The sequence below is a fragment of the Bombina bombina genome, chromosome 7 (genome assembly GCF_027579735.1).
Source record: "Bombina bombina isolate aBomBom1 chromosome 7, aBomBom1.pri, whole genome shotgun sequence".
Classification (NCBI taxonomy): Eukaryota; Metazoa; Chordata; class Amphibia; order Anura; family Bombinatoridae; genus Bombina; species Bombina bombina.
Window position 1 is genome coordinate 378,930,577 of NC_069505.1, and position 20,763 is coordinate 378,951,339.

Here is a 20,763-nt window from a genome sequence, read left to right on the forward strand (position 1 = left end):
TTTATATGCAGTTTTTTCTTTTTAAATCATTTTTATTAGATGGTGTTGGAGTGTAACTGTAATTTTAAATGTATTTTTTATGTGTTTTGTGCAACTTTTTTGTTAAGCGTAACAGTTAACCAGAGAGCTGAAGTCTTGCTATCCCGTTGCAAGATAAATTAAATTGCTCTCAAGAGATCGCGTTTACTTTTAACCTGTAATGCATGCACTATGTCCGACGAATGCAAACAGGTGCGATAAACATGATATCGCTCGCACACAACAGTTTGAACGCCATCTTATCTATCTCTTTATACATTAAAGGGACATTACAGTCACAATTGGAATCCACATAGATGCATTTCATTTTTGAATAAAAGCATTTTTTTGTAATATACATGTATTAGCAAAAATGCTTCTAGTGAAAACTATAGCTGTTTCAAACCTATATTTAAGTATGCACTGTGCACCAGCATTTTAAACATAGCACTTGCTCAGAGATCTCTGATGAAGCGCATGTGCCCATGCGCGAAACGCGTCAGGTAGGAGTCTACCTAGTGTCTCCTGTGGAAGCCTGTTTCTAAATAAACTCTTGTTATTCACTGTATGACTCAGCGCTTCTCTTTCCTCGTTTCACTTGCTCAGAGAGCCTAAGGTGCTTGTCTCACCTGGTAATGACTCAGTTTGCTAATTTCTGACATGATACAAACCCCACTGGTGCTCTTAACAGCTGCAGTATCTAAAATGCTGGTGCACTGAGAATATCTAGCTATGCTTGAAATGCACATGAAGAGAAATGTTAACACTAAAACAGTCATACTTTGGAGCGTGCTTTGCATTATGTGCCCAGTGGATCTATAGACATTGGGAGTGGATATAATATTGTCTAAGCGTCCAAAATATGCACTAACTGCTCAGGAAAAGGTACGAGGACTATCCCTGTTCTGCAATGTATATGCATGAACAGTATGACCAATCTTTACTTTGGGTTATGTGCAAGTCATTTTTATGTAAGCCATTGTGTTTTGTAAGTGCACATTATGTCATGCTCTATTAAATCAATTTAAGTTTAATTTGGACTTTAACGCCCCTTTAAGCTGGTGGTTTGCAAATCAAAATTTCTCCACTGCTGCAATGTCCTCTCATTGCAGCTCAGGCAGAAGTCTACTTTGACAACTTTTCCAATTAACCTGATTGGCTGCTTAATTCTTTTACAATGAGATGTGGCTACTGAGGAAATTTTGAGGTAAAATATCTTTTTTTTTTTTTTACACAGAGATGTTCAGGTGATATTTTCTAGTCAGCTTTTTACAGCTATGCGGCATCATTTTCCAGTGCTTCAACATTTGGGTATCATGTCCCTTTAATATTTTTAGTCAAAATTTGCCATTAAAGGGAAATGATACTCAAATGTTGAAGCACTTGACACCACATGTAATCATGCCACATTGATTGGCATGTAAGTGCTCCATGCGCTGTGGTTGGTCACAAACCTTTAAAAAATCTTATGAAATTATTTATCTTAAAGAAAAAAAAATCCCCACAGAGTTCAATTATGTTTTTCTCTGTTTTTTCTAAATGATTGTGATCAACACAGCAATAATTATTAACACATGAAGCAATGAACTGCTGCAAGCTATTACCAAAGTCATATCTTTATGTCACATACATATACTTTGCAATACATTGCTTAACTGCTTATATATACTATGCATATAAAAATATAATGTTCCTTTGATATCACTCCTAGAATATTTTGAAATCTCAATCCCAATTTTAAAAGAAAGCCTAAAACAAATATTCACAAAATGTCCAGTAGATGGCGTCTAGAAATCATATTCACTATAAAATAAAAATGTACTCATAATTTTAAGTTTATACATAGACAGCAGAATTATATCTTTTTTTGGCTGCAAGTCTAACTAGTATAGCGAGCTGCCTTAATTTGTTATACTGTGAAGGGCTTTGGGAGGAGAGTAGCTTAGGCAGGCTTGTCAAGAACAAAAATAGGAGGAGTTATACTCACTGAGGAAACTCAAGTAAATTAGTGACAGGAGGGAACTAGAAGGAAGCCATCAGGGGATGCAGTGTAGTTCACAGTATAGGAAAGCAAAGGACTTTGCTGTGTTCTTTATGCTTGGTGACATAGCTGGTGACCAGTGGCATTACATCTGCTCTGCCATCTGAGGACAATAGCTCTGAGTTGAGTCCTCACCAGCCCATGGCAGATTGACTATTTGGGCAAACACTACTGCATCATTAAATAGAAGATCCCATCATCTGACACCAGCAGCAAACTCAAACCAGGTCAGTTTTAATTCTATCATCCACTGACTCATATAGTATTTTACTCTCTGTGTATAGGGATTTCCTATAATATACAATTTTATAAGGCTTTACATTTTTTAATATTATTAGTTTTTAGTATTATTTCAATAGTATCTAATAATTATTAGTACTAGCACTTTACCAGTGACTAATATATTTTGATGTGCGGTGTTATGCTTTATGATATAATAATGAAGTATTGTTATATTGTTATATATGCCTTTCAGCACACAGCATGGGATTAGTTCCGGTGAGATAATACCAAAGAACTTAAAACTTTCTGAACTAAGGTGCAAAGGTCTTTACCTTTATGAGTAGCAGAGAATGCTTTTCTATGCTGCATAGTGATTCTGATTCATGAAGTTAGCATGTAATGTGCAGTATAAACTTGTGTCCAGAAATATACCTGTTAATCTGAGCTTGGATTTACCTGCAACTGAATCTAGTTCTTTTTTATGTTTTAATCTTTTTTTTATTCTACATTGCATTGTAGTTCTAACTTTATAGACTATTTCCCTTTGGTGGGTTTTATCATTTAGCTGCAAAATGTTCTATATTTCACTAATATTTTGCATAATGTACAAAATCCTACAATGTAACAAAACTTTGTAGCTTTTTGTTGTTCAATGAATATTATTATATATATTATATTTTATTTATATAGATGTACACAACTGCATGCATCAATAATATTCAATATATATATATATATATATATATATATATAAATATATGTGTGTGTGTGTGTATATATATATATATATATATATATATATATATAAATATATATTTTTTATATATATATATGTACAGTATGTATGTACACACACATTCATACATATGCTTAAACCTATCTGTATATAATTGGACAGACAGAAAGATACCGTGCTTCAAGATTGGATATATACCTTCTCATTTTATGGTTACCTGGAGCTATACAAATTTACCTAAACTAGAAGAAATTTTAGATTTGCTTTTAATCTCTTCATGCATAATGTGTCATTTTCTTAATAAGAATAAATAATTCTGGCATGTATTCCTGCCAGGTAGTTACACTTAGAACAATACTCAGACATACACCATGTGACTTATTTTCAAGTTTATATCACCGGCAATAGAATAAGAACATTTGTGGCATTTAAAAATGTAAAGGGAGATAATAATCCTGGAATTTAAACAATATCCACAATGTCACGTACATGTGTTCAGGTTACTGTATTTAAGACAAAAAAATGCATTGGGTCAGTCAAGTGCATTGCTATGCAGAATACATGTGGTCCCACTGGTTTTCATTCCTTGACTGCACTGTTTCTGTTTGTTTAAGTTCCACATTATGTGATTAAGCAGGTGTAAACCTTGTGAGAGAATAGCCTTCCTGTTAGTTTGTACTCTAGGAACAGAAATAGCTACTGATCTAAGCAACAAATCCTTGATTACATATGTGACACATTAGACTTCGATACAAGTCTGTAGGAGTCTTATTGTAAAAAAAATAATGAAATTAAAAGTAGGCTTGAAAAATATTGATGAGGAAATTGAATTAGACATTACAACATTACTGATTTTAAAATATTGCCAATAATTTTATAGGGGTAGTGAAGTTTAAATTAAACTTATGTAAAATTTACTTTTGTTATCTACTGTAATTGATTCCATAACTTAGCATCTTTTTTGGAAAGAATACCTACTGTAGGTAGGCTCAGAAGTAGTAAAAAAAAACTACTGGGTAGTTGCACATATATATACCTGTTTTCATTGGCTTATCTTATCAATGTGTACAGCTAGCTGCCAGTATTGCCTTTTTACTCATTCAATAAAGGATACTAAGAGAATGAAGCAAAATTGATCTTAGAAAAAAAAAAAAGGAAAATTGTTTAAAATTATATGTTTTATCTGAATCATGAAAGAAGCATTTTGGGTTTAATGTCCCTTCAAGTCTCAACTCTTAAAGGAACATTCCAGCCAAAATTGAAATTTACATTAGGGCTTTTCACTTTTGAATAGAAGCACACAAGTGCACACAAAAGTATATCTTTGTGAGCAGACACCCTGTTTAAGATGTGGGTGCATGAAGCATATTTAGATATGCTTCACATGTGCAGTAAATGCTTTCACAATGATAGTTTTTACTAGATGCATTTTTTGCTAATAAACGTATATTACACAATTGCTTCTATTTAAGAGTCAGATGCATTTACATGCATTTCATTTTTCACTGCAATGTCCCTTTAACCTCAAAACCTGTCCCTAACCCTAAAAAAGACCCCTAACCCTGCCTTAAAGGGACATGAAACCCAAATTTTTTTCTTTCATGATTTAGATAAAGAATACAATTTTAAACAACTTTCCAATTTACGTCTATTATTTAATTTGCTTCATTCTTCAGATATCCTTTGTTGAAGAAATAGCAATGCCCAGAGTGAGCCAGTCACATGAGGCATCTATGTGCAGCCACCAATCAGCAGCTACTGAGCCTATCTAGATATGCTTTTCAACAAAGGATATCAAGAGAATGAAGCAAATTAGATAATATAATTAAATTGGAAAATTGTTTAAAATTGCCTGCTCATTCTAAATTGTGAAAGAAAAAAAATGTGGGTTTCATGTCCCTTTAATTTGTAATGCCACCTCTTTTAGATACCAGCTGTAATTTTTTGACTGCTAATATAATGAAGACTGAGCAAATCCTTATATTTATTATACTGATTAAGTGGAAATATAAAAAAAAACTAAATGAAATGTTCTTTCTCAGTCTTAGTACTAAAATCTGGATTAATCTGGATCAGTGTACCTGTTCTATAGCACTTGACAAGTTGCCATAAATATCAGTAGAGAATCTCACAAGTTATGGACATCCAATTTATGTGAAAAAGTATAGTGTTATATTCATAATGTATATTTGTGAAATATTAACTTTATGGGGGAAAACAATTCAAAATACTTTTCAGCTACAGCATGTATGAAAAGGAGCTGCCAGGGGAAAAAAACAGGAACCAATTAGAAGTGACCCTCTTTAAGAGCAGCCGGAGAGGAGCATTTGGCCCAAATTAGACAGCCTTCCAACCTGTCAGCACTAGCGTAATATTGCGTTTGCACTTAAAATCTGAGGGGTAGGAATCCATGTGGTTGGGGGGGGCAGTTGCCCCTTCTTGCCCCCCTTCAGATGCCCATAACTATCAGCAATAAACACATTACCATATCAGTCACATTTTACATGTATATCTGCTGGTAGGTATATGACATAGAACCTGGTCAATATTTATACATTTGTTTAAAATCTTTTTTTAATAATTCCTAATGTTCACATAATTAACTTAAAGGGACATGAAACCATGTTTTTATTCTTCCATAGTATGAATAGAGCATGTGATTTTAAACAACTTTACAAAGGGGTTGAATACACAAGAGAAGTACCCCTCAGGACCTGCAGAGTACTGCCGGTCTGGAGCAGAAACCGCCACTATTTTAATAATTCTCTGGTTCACATAAATACATTAAAGGGACATGAAACCATGTTTTTTTTTCTTTCATGATATAGATAGAGTATGTGATTTTAAACAACTTTACAAATTACTTCCATCCTTTGTTGATGGAGCAGCAATGCAGTACTGGGAGCTAGCTGAACACATCTGGTGAGCCAGTGACAAGAGGCATTTATGTAAAGTCAGCAATTAGCACCTAACTCCCAGTAATGCTTTGGCATTGTTGCTCCTGACCCTATCTAGATATGCTTTTCAACAAAGTATACCAAGAGAATTAAGCAAATTAGATCATAGAAGTAAATTGCAAAGTTTTTTAAAAATCAGATGCTCTGTCTATATCATGAAATAATTAAACAATGGTTTCATGTAAATGGTTGCTAAATGCTCTACTGATGAATCATGAAAAAACAAGTTAGGTTCATGTCCCTTTAAAGAATCCTAATAGTAAAAAAATTACATGCTCAAAATTCGATAGAGCAAGTAATTTTAAATCTTGCAACCCTGCTCTACTATTTTTTTTAACCCTCACAAAGGGGTTAAACAAACGAGAGAAGTACCCCTCAGGACCCGCAGAGTACTGCCACTCCCGAGCGGAAAGCGCCACTGATCTAATCAGCAGCGCTAGTAGCACAAATCAGCTGTGTAACTAGTGCTGTCAATAGTCTTAAAATCACATGCTCTAATCAATTATAGCCTCTTTTTTTACCATTATGGTTCTATAATCTGTACAGGCAAAAAAAAAATCACTTTTGTAATGTTTTTCCCCCTCAGTATTTTAATAGCCAAAAAGCAAAATCTGTAACCTAGGTTTTCAAACTGTTGCAAATTGTCTAGAGCAGCTATTGATTTGCAGTATTTGCAGGTTACAGATTTTGCTTTCTGGCCTCTTTAGGGAGTGTGGTACAAAGTGCAGTTTTTTTATTATATTTTTTTGTTAAACAAAAGCCGTGTTGATGTCCTTTTAATAGGCAATATATAAAGTAATAGACTAGGCTGGTTTTGTCTGTCAGTCATTCTTTTACATGACTTAGTAACTGTACTGAACAAACGTTATATGTCTTAAAGGGACATTAAACATTAAATAAATGCTAGATAGAATGATGCATTCAAAGAAAGGATTACTCTGAGCACAACATGTAGATGTATTTTTAAAAGTTTCATTAGCTGTTTAAACATTGACAAAATAAGTGGAAAGTTTTAGGGGCCGATTTATGAAAGTGCGAGCGGACATGATGCAATGTAGCATTTATCATTGCACAAGCAGTTCTTGTGAACTGCTTGTGCAATGTTGCCCCTTGCAGATTTGCGGCCAATCAGCTGCTAGCAGGGGGTGTCAATCAGCCCGATCGTATAGGATCGGGCGGATTGAATACCGCAGCCTCAGAGGCAGCGGACAAGTTATGGAGCAGAAATCTTTAGAGCGCTGCTTCATAACTGCTGTTTCTGGCGAGCCTGAAGGCTTGCGTGGAAACAAGGGCCATTCGGCTCTTGCTAAATCTACCCCTTAATGTCAATAAAACAATGGGAGCTGCCATGTTGTAACTTAAGTTACCTTCTCTGCTGTGGCCAATTAGGGACAGTTATAAATAGGTCACTAGAGTGTGGAGCCAATGGCTGTGAGGAATATAATAGTGTTCAGCACTTCCATTTCTAACAGGAACTGAAAAGCTCACAATTTCAGAATGGAAATACAGGAAAAGGGGACAAAATAAATAATGAATGTATATTGCAGAGGGTTTTTTATATATTCAATTTAGCATTGTATATTAGTATCTAAAAGTGTTTAATGTCCCTTTAAAAAAGTCAATAACTTCATAGGGTTTTCATTAGTAATGGACATTTTACTTATGGCCCATAAGTATTTAAATCAAGCTGATTATATATTTCTATACATGTATCATGCATGGGCAATAAAATATGTATCTGGATACTAAATATGCAGGTGTTTCCATAGTTTTTTTCAGCACCTTTTGTGACCCTTATATTACATTTTAAGCAAAGGTGTTAAAGGCACATTCTAATGCTCTTATTAGTGGCAAATATGTGTTTAACCTCCATTAAAGGGTAGCTAAACACATTAGAGCTCTTGAACAGAAAAGTGCTGCTGATTGGTGGATACATGTGTATACTGCTTCTAATTGGCTGGTTAACCAATCATGTCCTGCTCAGGAGCTGCATTTTGTTGCTGAGCTTTAGCTATGTGTTTAACCCCTGTTTGAGCACTAAATACATAAGAAAACTAAGGTGTTTGACAAATTAGAGCATTTTTTATTAAGAATGTGCCTTTAAAATGAACTGTCAGTGTTAAAGAGTAGTATTAGCATAGAGGACAGTGGAGAATCTGTCTCATTTGTAGAGTAAAACTGAGGATAAATGTTCTCAGGGATTAGCATTGAGACATCTTTACTTAAAGGGACATGCAACCCACATTTTTTATTTTATGATTCAGATAGAGCATACAATTTAACAACATTACAATTTACTTTTTTGTTCTAATTTGCTAAGTTCTCTTAGTTTCCTTTGTTGAAAAGTATACCTAATGGAAGGCAGAAAACTCATTTTAAGGTGATCATCTTTTTATTCTCAGAAATAGAACATTTGGTCAGAAATAGAACAGACAAATTACTTTAAAGCAATGGCTGATTTAATATTGTGACCACATAAGTCTTTAAAAGAACATTATAGTGCAAAACTGACAAGCTCTATATCATTAGAGCATATAATTTTAGCTCTAGCAACCCTGCAGGTGTATGTGTTCAACCTGTGCAAAGGAGTTAAACACATAGTTGAAGTATCACTTGGAAAGCACATGCTATGCTAATGCTGCTGCTGATTGGCTCAGTGGCTTATCTGCTTGGGACCAGCAGTACTCTGCAGCTCCTAAACAGTACTTTAACTATGTGTTTAACACCCACAAAGGGCCCGCTAGTGCTAACATTACATGCGCTAACAAAATAGTGTGTGTCATTATTGCAATATAATTATCCCTTTAAGGGTGGGTTACATCAATTGTACACATGCAGAAGGTCCCCCGGAGGACAGGAAAATTCAGGTTCAGCTCCTGGTTTTAGGGAGTCAATGATTGATATAAACACCCTTGTAATATCCCCAATTTAACTCAGCTAATAATGTGAAGATATGTTCCCTTCATTTCTAACCTGCTTGCATGAATCTTCAGCTTTGCTAATATTTGCATAAATGTGACCTATTGGACTCAGTCTAGTGTTTGTACTAAGAACATTATCTATGCTGCGCTCAGTGGCTACATAAAGCTAATACTGGGTAACTTGCAGAGATTGCATTTTGTATTGAACATGTTTAGTGACATTATTAATGTCTTTTTTACTGTTACTTTGTAATATATCCATGTTGTGATCTTGTAGCATTAACAGACCACTTGCCTGGGCTTAAAGAAATCTCAGCCTGTAGGATTATCCTCTAGTAAAATGCAAAAGAAATATACACTTGTTATTTATTATCTGTATTGTTCTACATTTTATTTATAAAGCAAGCTGCAACATAGACTCTTTTATGGGTCTATGGGACATTCTAACATAAATTCATCTGAATCAAAAGGTTAAAGGGACAGTCTACACCAGAATTGTTTTTGTTTTAAAAGATAGATAATCCCTTTATTACCCATTCCCCAGTTTTGCATAACCAACACAGTTATAATAATATACTTTTAACCTCTGTGATTATCTTGTATCTAAGCCTCTGCAAACTGCCCCTTTATTTCAGTTATTTTGATAGACTTGCAGTTTAGCCAATCAGTGCCTGCTTACAGATAACTTCACGTGCACGATCACAGTGTTATCTATATGAAATACATGAACTAATGCCCTGTAGTGGTGAAAAACTGTTAAAATGCATTCTGAAAAGAGGCGGCCTTCAAGGTCTAAGAAATTAGCATATGAACCTCCTAGGTTAAGCTTTCAACTAAGAATACCAAGAGAACAAAGTAAAATTGGTGATAAAAGTAAATTGGAAAATTGTTTAAAATTACATGCTCTATCCGAATCATGAAAGTTTATTTTGGCCTAGGCTGTCCCTTTAACATGAGAATCCCAAAATTGGACAAAATTGTATTTAAATTTTTTAGTGACAAATTTTCTGCCAATCTTTTTCAAATGAAATTCAATTTTAAATAAGGCAGCTGCAATGTGTTAATTAACTGAAGAATAAAGCAATTTTTAAAGTTTTATAATACATTGCAACAGTTGAAAATTGCATTGCAAATTAGTTGCACAGAACATTTTGCTGCATTTTTAAATGTCTCTTTAATAAATGTTTGCTTTGCTCTTGCTCTAACATCACATAATTATAAGGTAAAAAGTTAGTATTTAAGAGGTGCGTTGCTCACAAGAACGGCTTTTCAGAAGCCACAGCTTTGCAGACCTGGAAAGGCTAGGCGGCTAGTTTAAAAAATTCCTGAGACAGTCATCAATCAGTGAGCTACCGCTCTGCAGTGCTGCTCCCTATTTGACTGTTCTCTTTAAACAGCGCTTCACTCTGGCTGCACCGTGTTAAGGGAGACTTAAGTTCAGCAAGAGCACAGCGCTGTTTGAAGAGAACAGCCTGATGTTAAAGTTAAAGCACTAATAGTTCATGTATGTGTCCAGTTCTTTCTGCAGACATGCTGCATTTTCTTCAATGACATTTCAGATCACAGCTTGTTCTGCCTTGGGGCACATGAGATTAAAATAATAATACAATTATAGTTATTAAAATCTATATATAGTATACCATGGTATATAGTATTGAATAGTATACATACAAGAGGTAGAATAAGTAACATAAATACTTAAAGGGGTTAAAATATTGGGGGCAGGTATGTTTCAGAGAAGTGAAATTGCAAACCCTTAAAGAACTTGTACAATTAATCTTGGAGGTGACTATTTTATCAAGAAATTAAAAACGTAGTGAAAAAGGTATAATAGATTTATGGAACTATATCTCATTCTGATTGGTAAAAGGGAAAATCCTCTAAAGTGGTCCCAAGTGAAGTGTAGGAGATTAAAATATTTTGAACCAGGAATGAAATGAGCAGATATTTTTTATTTATTTGATGTTTGCCAAAGGGACACTAAAATGAGTATTACATTTTCGTGATTCAGATAGAATATACATTTAAATAAAAACAGCTTTCCAATTTACGTCTATTATCAAAATGTACACAATCTTTTTATATGCACTCTTTCCGAGGCATCAGATCCTACTGAGCATGTGCAAGAGTTCCCAGTATAAACGTATGTTTCTTTCAATTGGCTGACGCCTGTTACATGATACAGGGGAGAGGGAGAATGGAAGTCATTTTGAAGTATGCCAGAAAACAAAAATTACTACTAATTTGAAATTCAGTCTAGGGTCTCCATTTAGGAGCCCCATAGTTTCAGTTTCTCCTGAAACGGTAGTTAAGAAGCAGCGGTCATAAGACTCAGCATTTATTCTGCTTTTAAAATGTTTAATTTAGAAAGAAAAAAAAAGAAAAAAATCCACACTGCAAAATACATTCATTAAAGGGACATGAAACCCAAAAAGTATCTTTTGTGATTCAGATAGAACGACAAATTTTAAAAAATTTCCAGTTTACTTGCCTTGTTGAAGAGGTACCTAGGTAGACATCTAGAGCACTATTTGGCAGGAAATAGTGCTGCAGTCTAGTCCTCTTGCAAATGGATTTACAATATTGCAAAACTGCTGCCATATAATGCTCCAGAAATTGTCCAGCTCCTAAGCATAGAGCCCTGCTTTTCAACAAAAGATACAGAAAGAATGAAGAAAAAATAATAATAGAAGTAAATTAGAAAGTTGTTTTAAATTGCATGCACTATCTGAACCATGAACAACATTTGTTGGGTTTCATATCCCTTTAATTGTTTTGCTGTAAAATACCTCTTAAAAGTGTGTGTATGTTCCACTCATTCTAGAGAGGATGGAGTGGTTTTTCAAGTGCTGTTATAGTGAAAAAATAACATGCTCTCATAGTTTTATCACTATTGACCCTGCAAAGTATAGCAAAGAGCCACAGAGCACTGCTGGTCTGGAGCAGAAGCTGCCGCTGACCCAATCAGCAGCACTAGTTGCGTGATCCAGTGGCCATTTTAATTATATATTTAACCCCTTTTCAACGCAGATTTGTATGTAAGCAATATGGAAATAATAACATTCTCTAACACATTAAAGCATTTTCATTTTGCACTTTATGTCCCTTTAATAAAGTTGTACAGTTTCGAATAGAAAAGTTCCATTTTAGGTAAAACCAATGCTTGTCTGGATTTCAGAATCTCATTTCTTGGGCACAAGATTCAATAAATCTGTGCGGCTGTCTCTAATATTTGTCAGAAACAACATTTTCAAATTCTTGCTAAATGAAGAATCTCTTTCTAAAGCTTTACATTGTTACTACTGTTGACTTCTCAGACGGAAAATACCCCAGTTTATACAGCAGTGTTCTCGCCAGGACCTTTTTAGCTGGTGCACCACCCCAGCTGATTTTACTGAACACCCAGCTCAATATTATGCTAAAAAGAACTAATATTAAAATGTATTAATTTGGCTTTGATTAGCAAAATGTTACAATATTTCAAAGTACTAGACTACTACACTACTACACTGTTATGTATGCTTGAGGTAGAACCTAAACTTGCCATCAAGTAAAGTTTAAAGAATTAAAGCCCAGTATCTAAAAATACTCTGAAAAATGAGGGAACGTTAATTCATTAAACTTTATAAACACACTTTTTAAAAATATTTACCTTCTTGTTAGGGTAAACAGACCCCCAATCCTCTGCCCTCTTCTCCTTCTGTATTTTGCAGATCAATGATGAATCCGGCTTCCTCCAATCGTTGCATGCCCCCATTGGCGTCAAGCTTGTGGGGCACGCAACGATTGGATGAAGCCGGATTCCTCATTGATATGCAAAATATAGTCGGAAGAAACGGGCAGAGGATTGGCGACCTGTTTACCCTAACAAAAAGGTAAATATTTTTTTTTAAAAAAGCATGTTTATAAAGTTTAATAAATTAAAGTGCCCCTGTTTTTAAGAGTATTTTTAGATACTGGGTAGTAATTCTTTAAACTTTACAATCACTTTAAAGTTAAAGGGATAGTCAAGTCCAAAATAAACTTTTATGATTCAGATAGGGCATATAATTTTAAACAACTTTCCAATTTACTCTTATTATCAATTTTGCTTTGTTTTCTTGGTATTCTTAGTTGAAAGCTAAATCTTGGTAGGCTCATATGCAAATTTTTTAGACCTTGAAGGCCACCTCTAATCTGAATGCAATTTGACAGTTTTTCACCACTAGAGGGCATTAGTTCATTTGGGTCATATAGATAACATTGAGCTCCCGCACGTTAAGTTACCTAGGAGCCAGCACTGATTGGCAAAAATGCAAGTCTGTCAAAGGAACAGAAACAAGGGGGCAGTTTGCTGAGGCTTAGATACAAGGTAATTACAGAGGTAAAACGTGTTTTATTAAAACTGCAGTGGTTATGCAAAACTGGGGAATTGGTAATAAAGGGATTATCTATCTTTTTAAACAACAAACATTCTGTTGTTGACTGTCCCTTTAAATTGAAGGGATATTCCGGTCAAAACTGAAAAGCACATAGATGAATTACATCTTTGAATATAAACATATTTGTAATATACATGTATTAGCTAGTTAAAGTTATTAGTCTTTTAGTGTTAACATTTTTCTCCGCAGGTGCATGTGAAGCTTAGCTAGATAGTCTTAGTGCACCAGCATTTTTGTCAGCAATTAACAAATTGAGTCATTCACCTTAGCCTCTGCGAGCAAATGCTGTGTTTAAAATGCTGGTGCACGGTGCATACTTAAATACACTATATGTTTTATTTATATTACAAAAATGCTTGTATTCAAAACTGAAATGTGTCCATGTGGATTCCGATTTTGGCTGGAATATCCCTTTAACTACTTTTTTTTTCTTTTAAATGAAAAGTTCATTGGTGCATTTGATTTTTTAAATAAAAAGCATTTTTTTCAATATATTTCCATTCCCAAAAATGCTTCTAATAAAAGTGATTACTGTTTTTCAGGGGCATACACACATATGCTATGTGTCCCAATCACCAGTATTCAAACACCACACCTTTTTTAGAGAGTCAGCTGTGGTTTGTATGACACAATTTAATTCTTCACTGATGTTATACACGGTGTTTGAATCCAGATGTTCTAGTATGTAGCATATGTGCATATGCCGCTGAAACAATTACATTTACTAGAAGCATTTTTGCTTATAGAAGTATATTGCAAAACTGTCTCTATTTAATATTGAAATGCTCTCATGCACATTTCATTTTTTTATCTTTCTTTCCCTTTATTAAATAAAAATTATTAACCAAATTTCATTTTTGACCTTTCTTTCCCTTTATTTAATAAAAGTTATTAACCAAATTTACTTAATATTTTAAAGTATTTTAGTAATATTAAGGTCACTAAAACTGTGTTACTTTCAGCCAAAATAGATTGTTATTAATTATATTACAATTATTCCACTTGACCTAAAACTGATATACAGGTTATGTATGTAGATTAAAGTGATTGTAAAGTTTAATGAATTAGTGCCCACTATCTAAAATAATTTTAAAAACAGAGGCACTTTAATTCATTAAATGTTACAATGCTTCTTTTTTAAAATACTTACCTTTGCGTTATGGCAAACATACTGCTGTTCCTCCGCCCTCATCTTCTACTGTAGTTAGCAGATTGATGATGAATCCGGCTTCCTCCAATCATTGCGTGCCCCACAAGCTGGAAGCCAAAGGGGGCATGCAACGTTTGGAGGAAGCCGGATTCGTCATCGATATGCTCAGTACAGTAGGAGATGCGGGTGGAAAAACGGCAGTATGTTTTCCATAACACAAAGGTAAGTATTTTAAAAAAGAAGCATTATTGTGAAGTTTAATGAATTAAAGTGCCCCTGTTTTTAATATTATTTTTAGGTGCCGGGCACTAATTTCTTAAACTTTGCAATCACTTTAATCTACATACATAACCTGTATATCAGTTTTAGGTCTAGTGCGATAATTGTAATATAATTAATAATCTATTTTAGCCACCAATCTGGGGAAAGTGTGAAATCTGGTATACTGTAATGATAATATACCATAATGAGCAGGATTTTAGAAGCACATATTATTAATGTACTTTATAATTCAATTATTTAACAAATTTGTATTTTAATTACCTCCTTGTGAAAGAATTTATAAATGTGCAAATCACAGATATACAGGTCTTAACACGATGCATTCCTTGCTGTGAGCCCATTCTCCTGCATTACTCCTGTTCTACCTGAAGTGGTCTCTGATTTTTACAGGCTTAAAAAGTTTTACAATAAACACCCAGGGGAGGGAAGGTACAAAATAATTAATGTTTAGTTCAACCTTAACTAGAAATTTCCATGTAAGTGGAAGCTATGTATTATTGGAAGTGGTACAATATGAGTTGTTACAGCAAGTACAAATTTATATCTGTTAGTTTCTTTGTATGTCACATTTTTTCACTTTCCAGAGAGGCATTGATACATATTAATGCTCTCCAGAGAAAATTTAGCCAGCTGGGTGGCATTATGAAATAGCCGGGGGGGGGGGGGGGTCAGTGTAATGCTTAGCAATATTATAACAGTTTATGTTATTTATAAATGTTACTTAAAGGGATACTAAACCCACATTTTTTCTTCAATTATTCAGATTGAGCATACAATTTTAATCAACTTTCTAAATTACTCCTATTATCAAGTTGTCTTCATTCTCTTGCTATCTTTATTTGAAAAGCAGGAATGCAAAGCTTAGGAGCTGGCCCATTTTTGGTTCAGCACCTGGGTAGAGCTTGCTGATTGATGGATAAATGTAGCCACCAATAACCAAGCACTATCCACGGTGCTGAACTTAAAATGGGCCGGCATCAACATTCTTGCAAAACGGCTGCCATTTAGTGCTCAGAAATGGGCCGGCAGCTAAGCTTACGTCCCTGCTTTTCAACAAAAGATACCAAGAGAACTAAGAAAAAATGATAATAGAAGTAAAGGAGAAAATTGTTTCAAATTGCATGCTCTATCGGAATCATAAAATAAAAATGTTGGGTTTCATATCCCTTTATTAATGGCTTCAATTTTAGCTGTCCTTAGGAAAACACTGCATGAACCTACTACTACCGTGTCCAAAAAAAACATGTAAGGCAACGTTTTGCATAAAAATATATTTAACTAAAATATTTGTGAAGGAAAAAGACTATAGACGCTAATTTGCAGAGAAAAATACCGGCCAGTCTCTTGGTGGCTGGGCATATTATGTTAGGACAACTCTTGATCCACCTATGTGTATTTGTTTCACAACTGAGCAGTCATTTTACCCCTTAGATGCCAGTAACATGCAAATAAATCATTTTACTTATTTGGTTGCCAATAACGTAAACAATAGTGATTTGACCCACTTCCCCACCACTCACTTCTTTCTGCTCCATATTTGTATTGCATTGAGGCATAGGAGGTCTTTTACATTTAGCCAGTGGCATATTTATGTTTTGTGCTGCCCTAGACACTCAAAAATCTGACATCACAAGCTGATCTAAGCAGTGCACAGACGCATCCAGTCTGTTAGTTACTAAGACCTGCAATAAGCACTGTGCTCGCCGTCCCACCACAGCTGATAATGGGAGGCAGCATATCGGCACAAGGTCTTCTCCTTCAGCCTCACCTTGTAAGCATATCCCTGGTCAAGTTTCTCACCAAAAACGCTTCCACTGCAAAAATGCTGGTGGCTCTAAATGAAGCAACGGTTTAGAGGAGCACTGCCTGTGAAGAGCAACCTTAATCAACGCACGTGCCTTGTCTTCTCTGTAAAAGCCTGCACTTTATCGCTCACTGTACTGTATGCTGGCTTTTAGAGAGAGGATAGGACAGATGTGTTGCCCCTCCCAAATTTGCTGCCCTAGGCACTGGCCTTGTTGGCCTAGACCATAATACACCCTTGCATTTAGCTAAAACTATAGAACTTTAAAAAACGGGAACTTTTAAGTGTCCAGTAAAATACTGTACTGTCCAGTTAAATACTGGTCACCTAGCAACCCTAGGCAGGAAAGATAATTTTCAAAAATATGAAGACAAAAATCAGCAATACGTTGGTTTCTACAGCTCCTCCCAGGTTTACCACCCAAGACAAAGCCTATACAGAAATACATCCCTACCAATAGTTCTAACAAATTTCTTAGATTAAAGGGAGATTATAATTAAGTAATTTTCCTGCATCTAAAAAATGTCATGTTACATTCTTTACATTTAAAGGGACATGCAAGTACAAATCCAAAATGCTGTAATATGTAATAGCAGAAATGTACTACAGGGAACTAGCTGAATATATCTCTTGATCCAATCACAAGAGGCATGTTTGTGGTAACCAATCACTTTCTAGCTGTCAGTAGTTCACTGCTGCTTTTGAGCATACCTGTATATGCTTTTAAATAAAGATACCAGGGGAAAAAGGTAAATTCGACAATAGAATCAGATCGGAAAGTGTGTTAAAAATGTAATGCTTTATCTGAATCATGAACATTTAAATTTTTACTTCCTTAACAAGTACATTTACAATATACACAAAAAAAACAAACATATACTTTTTGTATGTTATGATGCGTCCCTAAATATTTAAACTATGGGTGTTACTTTGTGTATAAGTATTTCTCTTTAGCCATCAAAACTGTAAAATATGTTGTGAAATCAGCTTGTCATTTTGAACAAATATCCTTCCTTTTTTTTAGTTTTGGAGTATACCTTGTCTAGGAAGTTAACAATTAGATCAACGGCGTCATATTAACCTCTTAAGGACATATGACGGAATTTTTCCGTCATAAAACAATTGAGCAAACAGAAAGCTGTATCCTTAAAGGGTTAACAATGTAATTTCCTTTCCATTTGATTACTTAAGAACTTTTATTAATATATTGCAGATATGTGTAATTAAATATGAAAGGTTAAAGGGACATGAAACCCAATTTTTTTCTTTCATGATTTAGGTAGAACACACAATTATCAAATTTGCTTCATTCTCTTGGTATAATTTGGTATAAAACAATCGGTATATATATGCAGCCACCAATCAGCAGCTAGAACCTAGGTTCTTTGCTGCTCCTGGGCTTTCCTAGATAAACCTTTTAGCAAAGGATAACAAGAGAAGGAAGCAAATTAAATAATAGAAGTAAATTAAAAATATGTTTCAAATTGTATGCACTGTCTAAATCATGAATATCTAATTATGACTTTTCTGTTCTCTTAATGTGAAATGATTAACCCCTTAACGACTGAGGATGTGCCAGCTACGTCCTACAAAAAACTACCTTTAACGACCAAGGACGTGCCTAGCATGTCCCCTGGGGTTTGAAGCTCTGGAAGTAATCCTGACCGCTTCCAGATGCTTCCAGAGTATTGCAGTGATGCCTCGATATTGAGGTATCAATGCAATACCCTTTTTACCCCACCGATGCAGAGAGAGCCACTCTGTGGCCCTCTCTGCATCGGCCATCGATGGTGCCGATTGTTGGTGGGTGGGTGGTTTGCAGCAGCAGGGAGGCGGGTGGCCGGCCCATCGATGTTCACATCCGGCTCCTCTTCCACTGAAGTAACAGTTACGGCCACGATCGTGGCTGGGGGGACGCGGGGGCATGTGCACGCGCCACATTTGCATAGCTACTACTGGAAAGCTATGGGAAGGAGGGAGAGGGAGGGTGGAATAAAATGTGCTGGGCAAGGGATCGAGGAGGGGGAGGGTGGGTACGGTATTTAGGGGGTGCAGTGGAAGACAGTGTTTTCCCCAGGGGCCTATTTAGTGGGTGCACCACCCGGCTGATTTTACTGACCAAGCAGCTAAAATTTAAACCAACATGAAGATAAAATTAGCTAATATTAAATGTTTTCAGTGTTTGTTTCTCAAATCATCAATTTATTTTAAATTATGCAATTAATTTGTGCTGTGGGTACTTCGTAATTCCACCCGGCTGGTAAACTTTTTTTGTAGAACGCTGATATATATGGTTATAACTATCTATCTGTCTGTCTGTCTGTGTCTCTCTTTCTGTTTGTCTATCATCGATCTGTCTGTCTGTCTATCTATCTGTCTGTCTATCTCTCTATCTGTCTATCTACCTGTCTATCTATTTATCCAGATATTTCTTATTTCATTAATTCATGTTTTATTATCTTTCATGCGCCCGTTAATTGATCTGTTATGTTCCTTATTCCTGTTTTTCCGAATATGATTCTTCCTGCTAGTCAAAAAAAATGTGTCAACATACTGAGGTGTGTGTGTATGTATGTATATATATAAATATATACATACATACATACAGGTATATATATATATATGTTTATAAATGTATATGTATATAAATGTACCTGTATATAGTAAGCATTATGTACATCTCATTCCTGAGTAGTTAAAATGCTCAATTGTTAACCTTGTTGCACATACAGTTAGTTTACAAGCCATAAGAGGAATTTATCTTAGCTTGCTCTAATCTTTTTGAGCACATTCGTGTGTCTTGCAGGCAGGCTGTGACACACTGCAAGCGGAGCGGTGCGCAGCGTGTACATGCAGCTGTGTGCGCTCAGTGTGTCCTGCCTTTTCATCTCTGAGCACTCTGCTGCGTCAGGTCGCGTAGCTGAGTGCTCAGAGATGAAATAATTGAACTTTAGAAGCGATGCGACGCGGTGCGAAGCAGCTGCATCGCCTCGCGCCGCATTGCTTGCAGTGTGTCACAGCCTTAATTCTAAAAAAAAATGGAATTGGCACAGACCGTTACAAAGGAGCGGTTACACATGGATTTTTAGGAATGAAACTTTTAAAAATCTTTACTTTATTTAAAATGTATTTATTTATTTAAAATAAAATGTATGTTTAAATTGTCATTCCTAAAATCTGTCTGGAAGTGCCCATTTGTAACGTTTTTGCAGAATAGTTTAGCTGCTGCTGGTTTGCACCCAGTGCACTGTGGGGTTTGTAGTCTGAGCATATTTGCTTTTGGGCAGATATGACTTTGAATGTATGCAACTTTTTTTTTTATCTATGAACATAACAGGTGACTGCAAGGGGTTATAAAACAATAATGAAATAATAGTAATAGTTATAATAGTAATAATAAAATATATGTACTGTGTGCAAGCAGAGTTATATAATTAACATTAAAGGGACAGTCTAGTCAAAATTAAAATTTCATGATTCAGAAAGGACCTGCACTTTTAAACAACTTTCCAATTTACTTTTATAATCAAATTTGCTTTGTTGAAAGCTACACCTAGGTAGGCTCATATGCTAATTGCTAAGCCATTGAAGGCTGCATCTTATCTCAGTGTATTTTGACAGTTTTTCACAGCTAGACAGCGCTAGTTCATGTGTGTCATTTAGATTACATTGTGTTTACTACTGTGGAGTTTTTATGAGTCAGCACTGATTGGCTAAAATGCAAATCTGTCAAAAGAATTGAGATAAGGGGCAGTGTGCAGAAGCTTAGATACAAGGTAATCACAGAGGTAAAAAGTAAATTAATATAAACATGTTGGCTGTGCAAAACTGAGGGATGGGTAATAAAGGGACTATATATCTTTTTAAACAATAACAATTATGGAGTAGACTGTCCCTTTAATATGCCAACAAATGATTATTTCTGTATCTGGTGTGTATATTTATTTTTATTCAAAACGTGACAATTATAAAAAATGTATTTCCTCATAATACAGCTTAGCCACCTAAGCTTGTTTAATCCTGTAAAAAAAATACGTCAAGGCCGCCATAAACACATACAGTAATCAGATCCCAGTCAGAACCACACCAGGGTTAATTTATAACTAAAACAAAGGATTCTATAAAAAGCAAGAAGCCGATACAAAAACATGTGAACTCATAGGCAGAGCAGTTATGATAAAGGGATCTTAACCAAGTTTGTTTCGCTGATT

General features: G+C 35.1%; 1 protein-coding gene across 1 annotated transcript in view; it reads left to right on the top strand.

The window, feature by feature from the left end:
* The first annotated feature begins 2,046 nt into the window (after positions 1–2,046).
* PPARG (peroxisome proliferator activated receptor gamma) overlaps positions 2,047–20,763 on the top strand; it is a 113,247-nt gene continuing 94,530 nt past the window's right edge. Inside the window, exon 1 of the mRNA XM_053689013.1 lies at positions 2,047–2,286. The gene's annotated coding sequence lies outside the window, so the exon portion shown is untranslated. The remainder of the gene's footprint in view (positions 2,287–20,763) is intronic.